The sequence below is a fragment of the Phoca vitulina genome, unplaced genomic scaffold, assembly GCF_004348235.1.
Source record: "Phoca vitulina isolate PV1807 unplaced genomic scaffold, GSC_HSeal_1.0 scaffold1770, whole genome shotgun sequence".
In the NCBI taxonomy this organism is placed as follows: Eukaryota; Metazoa; Chordata; class Mammalia; order Carnivora; family Phocidae; genus Phoca; species Phoca vitulina.
The window spans coordinates 1-6,529 of record NW_022591457.1 but is presented as its reverse complement, the minus strand read 5'-3'; the positions used below and the strand labels follow the sequence as shown (position 1 = coordinate 6,529).

At 45.2% G+C, this 6,529-nt stretch overlaps 1 long non-coding RNA gene across 1 annotated transcript; it reads left to right on the top strand.

Moving 5' to 3' along the window:
* The first annotated feature begins 1,502 nt into the window (after positions 1-1,502).
* On the top strand, positions 1,503-6,522 carry LOC116629616. Its single transcript, XR_004298792.1, has 3 exons — positions 1,503-2,783; positions 3,016-3,093; positions 4,150-6,522. It is a non-coding gene; the product is annotated as an uncharacterized LOC116629616 (long non-coding RNA).
* Positions 6,523-6,529: the final 7 nt, after the last annotated feature.

Here is a 6,529-nt window from a genome sequence, read left to right as displayed (position 1 = left end):
CCATGGTTTTCTGTTTGCCCTCCACTGATGGACTTTCCCCTAACAACTGGCTTGTTGATAGCGTGCTGATATTCCAATATCCTGGCAAGATTTGGGGGCTGGCCTCAGCCTCTCCTCATCCTGTAAAACTTTTGAATGGGGAAATATGTTAATGGTGTCAAAATGGGGTCTTGCCTAGAGTTTACTAAGCTATAATTTATCACGGTGACTCGATCTGGATAGCCTGGTTCCCCTCTTTTGAAACATCCGCTGTCATTTCTCTTGTTGCTTATGCTTCATCTCTCGCCACGTGCCACTCTTTTTCTCATTCGATGGCTTTTCTTTCTTTTTGATGACCCTCTGTAGCAATCTGGGAAACTTCATAGCACCTGATGTGCCATAACTGTGTGTGAATTCAGCAAACAGCCAACCCTTAGTAATAGTTCAGAGAAGCTTTCTGGACAAGGAAAACGGCATAATTTTGTCAGCGCTTTGCTCACCTGCCAGCCTCCCTTCCTACATTCCTTCCTCCCTTCCTTCCATTTTCTTTCTTTCAGGATCTTAGAATAATCCGTTTCTGAACTCAGTGTGGCTATTGGGTTGCATTCAAGTTACGGAAATGATGAATTCATGAATGTGTTTTAAAATGTCTGCATGGTCCGCTGTCAAAATTGAACAGGTTGAACATTCATTTCACAGAATGTGACTAGATTTTGGGGTCAAAACTAAGTTATATACCTTTGTGCTCTTTATCAGAAATGGATTGTGAACTATGGTGACTTAATCAGGAAATTCCAATTTTGTCTTCTTTTTTCATCCTGTGAAGTCATTCTGCTAAACAAAATGATTATTGTAATTTTATTGGATGACTGTTTCGGTATTGACCTGAACTAGAGATTTTGACTAGTAATATGTTTTGACATCAAACTTCATTTTGTTTCTTCCTCTCTTAGATAAAGCCTCGACAATATCAAGGTAAGTTTTTTGGCTTTAGTTTTCATTGTCGTAAATTCTTGGTACTGGTGTTTGATGTGGGTATAATAGGACTAGGGATAAATATGGTGACTCCTGATGTCTAATTGACTTGTTAACTCCTGAAAATCGTTCTCTTTCCCATGTGGAGTCTAAGTGACAATGTGGAGGGTGTTGCCATCTCTTAGGAGACCAGGAGGAGGTATACCTCATGGGAGTAGGGAGAATAGGAAGAGTCATTTTGCAGAGACATGTTTAGGAGGCATGCGATGATAGGAGCCTGAGGTCTGGAGTGAGTACTTTGCCATGACCTGGCTCTTGGTGAAATGTCGAGATGAGAAAACACTCTTTGAGTCTAACAAGCAGGCTACACTTAGAGAAGGAGCCACATGTTGCCAGACAGAGCGTGTGTCACAAGAGAGGTTTAAAGCGTGGTTTTGAGTCTGAAGTGGAGGGAGCCTTTCCTGCCAGGGGAGAATGAGTGGAAAGGAACGGGTGCCAGTGGGGGTGATGTACTGTGTCGGGCCTCATGGATTGTGGTGATTCCGTGGTGCTGTCTGTTGACGGCCAGGGTGGCTGCCTGGCACATAGCAAACCCTCGAATGCTGGTGTTCGTCCCTGTGAGTGCAGCAGTGGGGGTGGTGAGAAGAGAGATCTCAGGGCACGAGAGCGCTCACATTGGGCCAATAGAAGAGAAGTTTGCACTTTGAGGTAAGATGAGAGAATTATGATTTTTTAGAAGATTCTGTTTATTCACTTGACAGAGAGGGCACAAGCAGACCGAGTGGCTGGCAGAGGGAGGGGGAGAAGCATGCACCCCACTGAGCCCAGACCCAGATGTGGGATCCCAGGACCCAGGGTGGAATCATGATCCGATGTGGGATCATGACCCAAGCTGAAGGCAGACACTTAACCGACTGAGCCACGCAAGTACCCCGAGATGAGAGAATTAAGTGCCAGTTAGAGGAGTCTGTGTTCTCGACCTTCGATGTGTTATCCATCAGTGATAGGGCGCTTCATGAGTGTTGTTTTCCTGTCAGGGTAGAGGGTAACCTTCTCATGTTGGGATGAGAAAAGCTTGTGTCCCAGGGAGTGTGAGTTATCCAGGCCCTCCAGAGACTGTAATGTGGAGTTTGTACCCGAGTGTGTTTGATTCCAAAGATCTTGTCCTCCAGAGCCCCTGCCTAGGGTTCATGACAGGCAATCTGTGAGCAGCAGAAAGTCACTGAAGGCCTTGGAGGTGTCACTCAATTGCCACTTTGAGCTTTCCTTGTGTGGAATTCCAAGGAGGATCTGGAAACGGACATGGCGCTGAGCAGGAGCAAAGGATGGTTTTGTTCATTTTGGGTTGTTTGCAGGGACTTATTTTTGTACCTTAATCATTGGAGGAGAGAAATGTTAGTTGACAGGATGCTTGGTTTTTCTGTTAGGTATCTGGGGATGACATCAGCATTTGCAGTGATTGCATTTTCCAAGATTGGTGCTTCCGGATGGGAGTAAACTTAGAAGACATTTGAGGGCGTTTCTCTATTTTTGAAAAAAATTTCAGTAGGAATCTCCCCGAAATAGGTTGTCTTAGGTTTCCAATGCTGCTAAAACTTGCTTCCTTAGGGCACAATGGGAATGCTAACAAGTTAGTTACACCCAAGTGTCAGAGAATGTGTCTCTGGTGCTCATACACTGGGATTATTCAATGTCACTGGTTTTGCTAGTTATCTTTGAGATTCTTTTTTCTCCTTTTAGTAACCTTACAACAAATAAAGGAGAAGATCCATCGACTTAGAACAGAAAACAGGGAGCTTGCTCAGGAAATATCCCTTTGGGAGCTGAAGGTATCAGTGCCTTTTCAAATACTTTTTGTGATTTCATTTTGGTTACTTCCACCTCTTGTAGTTCATCCTATTGACCTATTTCATGTGATCCAGAAATGGTCCTGATTCAAGAGAAGTTTCACAAATGTAGAGCACTGCCTCTCTATTTTGAAAGGAGTCACACATGAGTAGATAGGTTTGTGTAACACGATGCTATTTTGGAATTCTGTTTCCTTCTTCATATGTTTTATAGATCCAGGAAGGCAAGAAACACCTTGCAGAAACCAAGAGTGAACATAAGTTTCTCTCTGAGGAAGTGCTTCAATGGAAGGTAAGAATCCCTTCTTTGCCTGAATTGTGTCCTACCAACAGAAATCAAAGTAATGAATTATCATCATTATCATGATTATTATTATTATTTTAAACATTGCTTGATTGACTGATTTGAGAGAGAGAGAAAGAGTGAGTGGTAGGGGACAGAAGGAGAGAGAGAATCCCAAGCTGACTCCATGCTGAGTGTGTATCCTGATGCAGGGGTCAATCCCATAACCCTGAGATCAGGCCTTGAGCCAAAACGAAAGCAGGAGTCAGACACTCCACCGACTGTGCCACCCGGATGCCACCCAGGTGCCCCAAGGAATGGATTATTATTACTCATTCAAAATGTTTTGTTGAAGGAGAACATCAAAAGGTTGAGGAAGTTCATGAAAATTTAAATGACACCCTTCGTCGGGCACGGGCTCACTTGCAAATTGAGAGAGAGAAGAAGGTCAAGAATCAGGGTGTGGTAAGAGCTGGCTGTTGAGTTTTAGCTTAATGTGGCTCCGGCAGGCTTTTGGTTCACTGGGTGAGGTGAGTGCAGCATCCTCGCTTGCTGTTTAGCACAGTAGAGAGTGGGCATCTGGGAACTGAAACTCCTACGGAGCAGTGAGCTGGGATTTCACTTAGAACCACCATGATGAGGTTTGCTCTTATAAGGACTAGGAAGTATGGTTGATTTCACAGCGAGGTAATGATCACATCATTCAGCCCTGCCCTCCAAGATATGTAGCAGATCCCCACAAGATACTTGAGCGATGAAGGGCGATGGCTGGCCCGACTGTACAGTCCCTTCCTCTCTTAATGCCAAACGGAGCATTTTCAATGTGAATAGGGGAAGATGTGTATATATGTATGTATGTGGATATATATATGAATGAAAGCCACTAAGAAAGTCATTTGTGAGTTCTTTGACTTGAACTCTTTTCCACTTTGCTTACTTTCTCCTTCTTCTATTATGCCTTAAGGGCTTTCTTTGTTGCACTGCATGATCCTGTCCTGTTAGGCGCCCTCACGTTGTTGTGTGATCATGATTTCCTGAATGTCTTTTCTCATATCTGTCTTAAAGGCCCAGGATGCATCCGAGGATGGAGAGCAGAGAGCCTTTAGGGCCAAAAAACGAGAACTGCAGGGTATGTTATTTTGGGGGAAGAAATCCCCATATGGTGGCAATGAGTTTGCATTGGGAAGGGAAAGAATGCCTTCCTGCCTTCAAGGTCTTGCCCTTCTCCTTTCCCTATCAAACCGAAGTTCTCAGGTCATGTGCACATACACACACAAAAGAAAACTCATCCTTTCCAGAATATCAACGATGGATGGAAGACCATTGCAATGCCCTGAGTTCTTTGAAAACCACTCAAGAAGCCGAATTGAAACTCCTGAGGAGGAAAGTGGGTATCGTGGTGGATTTCTCTAAACAGAGACGAGTGGCTGCCGAAGAGTAAGCTATTCTTGTGTGAATTGCCACAGATACTATTGTATGAATTTCTGTGACGGCCAGTCTAGATAATTGTATTTCTTTTAGAATTGGCTCTAGAGTGTTTTTGCCAAATGCATTCTGTAGGATTGTGCCTGCCCTTCCTGCCTTGATGTGTGTGACCTGCATTTCCCTGTGTGTTCTAACTGCTTGTCACGCTTGTTGTGTGACTCCTTGGAGTAGAAGAGGGAAGGTACCATCATTAAAAACTTTGATACCTGGATCCCCTCTGGGTCTGTCTGCATTGTCCTTTTGGTTTCCGTGTCATCCCATGTTCTTATTAGCCCTGAATTCAGTCACTTTTGGTTCAGTACGAGACTTGGGTCAATAATGTGGATAGAAAAATGGAATTGTCCTGCTGCAGAGACACTGGGAGTTTCTTTGTGGAAAGTGGGTTGGGGCTCCAGCAGTCCTGGATCCCTTCATCCAGTGTACGACTGACATCACTCACTGTAGCCCAGTCCCTAAGAAGGCCAGGGTATTTCCCATCCAGCTGATTTTTTTAGGTGGAACTCTCCTGGGTCCCAGCCAAAGCCTGCGGTTTCACTAGGGCTCACCTTTGCTGGCTGACCCTGAACTTGACTCGTTTCCTTCTAAGCCCATGCCCATAAAGTTGTTCAGCTTCTTTCCAGTTCACTTGCCTGTTCCAGAATGTATTGATGTGTCCTGGGGAGATTGGCTCCCACTGCCAGGCTGGCCTTCTCCTAGGCTTCCTTCTTCTCCATCTGGTTCTCGTGTTTCTTCATGTACTCTTTAGAAATTGGGTGCATTCACTCACGAGTTTGCTCTTTTGTCCAGTGTTTCCTTGATTTTCTCAGGAGGAGATCAGGACCTTCGAGTCCCTCATTCACGTTGAAAAGCAAAACTGTTCCCTGTCTTCCCTGGACACTCAGCTTTGTGTTATTCCTTCCCACAGCGGGGCTGGGGGCTGCTCTGTGTCATTGGCATCCTGGTTCTGTTCATTGGAAATTTCTTTTGGGGGTGGGTACAGTGTCCTGACCACCTTTCTGTCTTCTACACCTTACAACTGAGCCACTCCATTACAGCCGCTCCAGAAAGCATTTGCTGAAGGATTGCCTGAGAGACCAGAAGCAAATGCATGTGTCTTTCTCTGTCTGGAGCTTTTGACTCCGTTTCTAAGAGTCTTTTTGCATGTGATCTTGAGTAAATCAGGTGTCCTGTTGAAACCCTTTCAATCAACACCATGAACAAAAGAGTCTGAGGGCAACACAGCAAACCAGCCTTTCTAAGCATCGCACGTTGCTGCCTTCACTATCAGTGAACTCAGTCTTGTTCAAGTCGGTTGACTCCATGCAGTTGATAGTTTTCCATCTGAAATCTGTTGCATGGAGAGAACACACTGACTATGTGACAGTTCACAGCCTTTTACACTTGAGCACATATTGCCGCCACTAAGATTGGCCTCTTCAAAGGAGGAGGCAGGGGTTGTAGTTGTAGACCCAGAGATGTCTGGGAGTGAGTTGCCATGCTGATGAAGCCATATTCTGGAAGGCTTCCTTTCGGGTTCATTGTGTCAGGCACAGCCTTGGTCTGAGGATCAGGGCTCCCCGTGGAGGTGTACGACTAACGATGGTCCCCCGCCTCATCCTATAGTTGGTCAGGCTTGGTTTTTCACTTTGAACTGAAAGGAGCCTTCACCGTCTCCGACAAAAGACCAACTCTGAGAGGACACAAACTGCAATGTTACTTGAGGACTTGATAATGAAGTAGAGAAGTGTAAAGACAGCTCTGATTGCAATGACTTGGCAGCATCCGGTGTTTGATTTTTCTTGAACCCTAAATGGGACCTTCAGTTCATTTCCCTCCTTGTGTTGTCAGTCTGTGCATTTATGAGGGACACTGGAATCTAGGCCATCCAGTGTGCTGGGAGGAATGACGGCAGAACTTCTGGACCTTGGCTACTGGACCATGTCTATACCTTTCCTGTCTTAGGAAGGTCGCAAAGACCCGC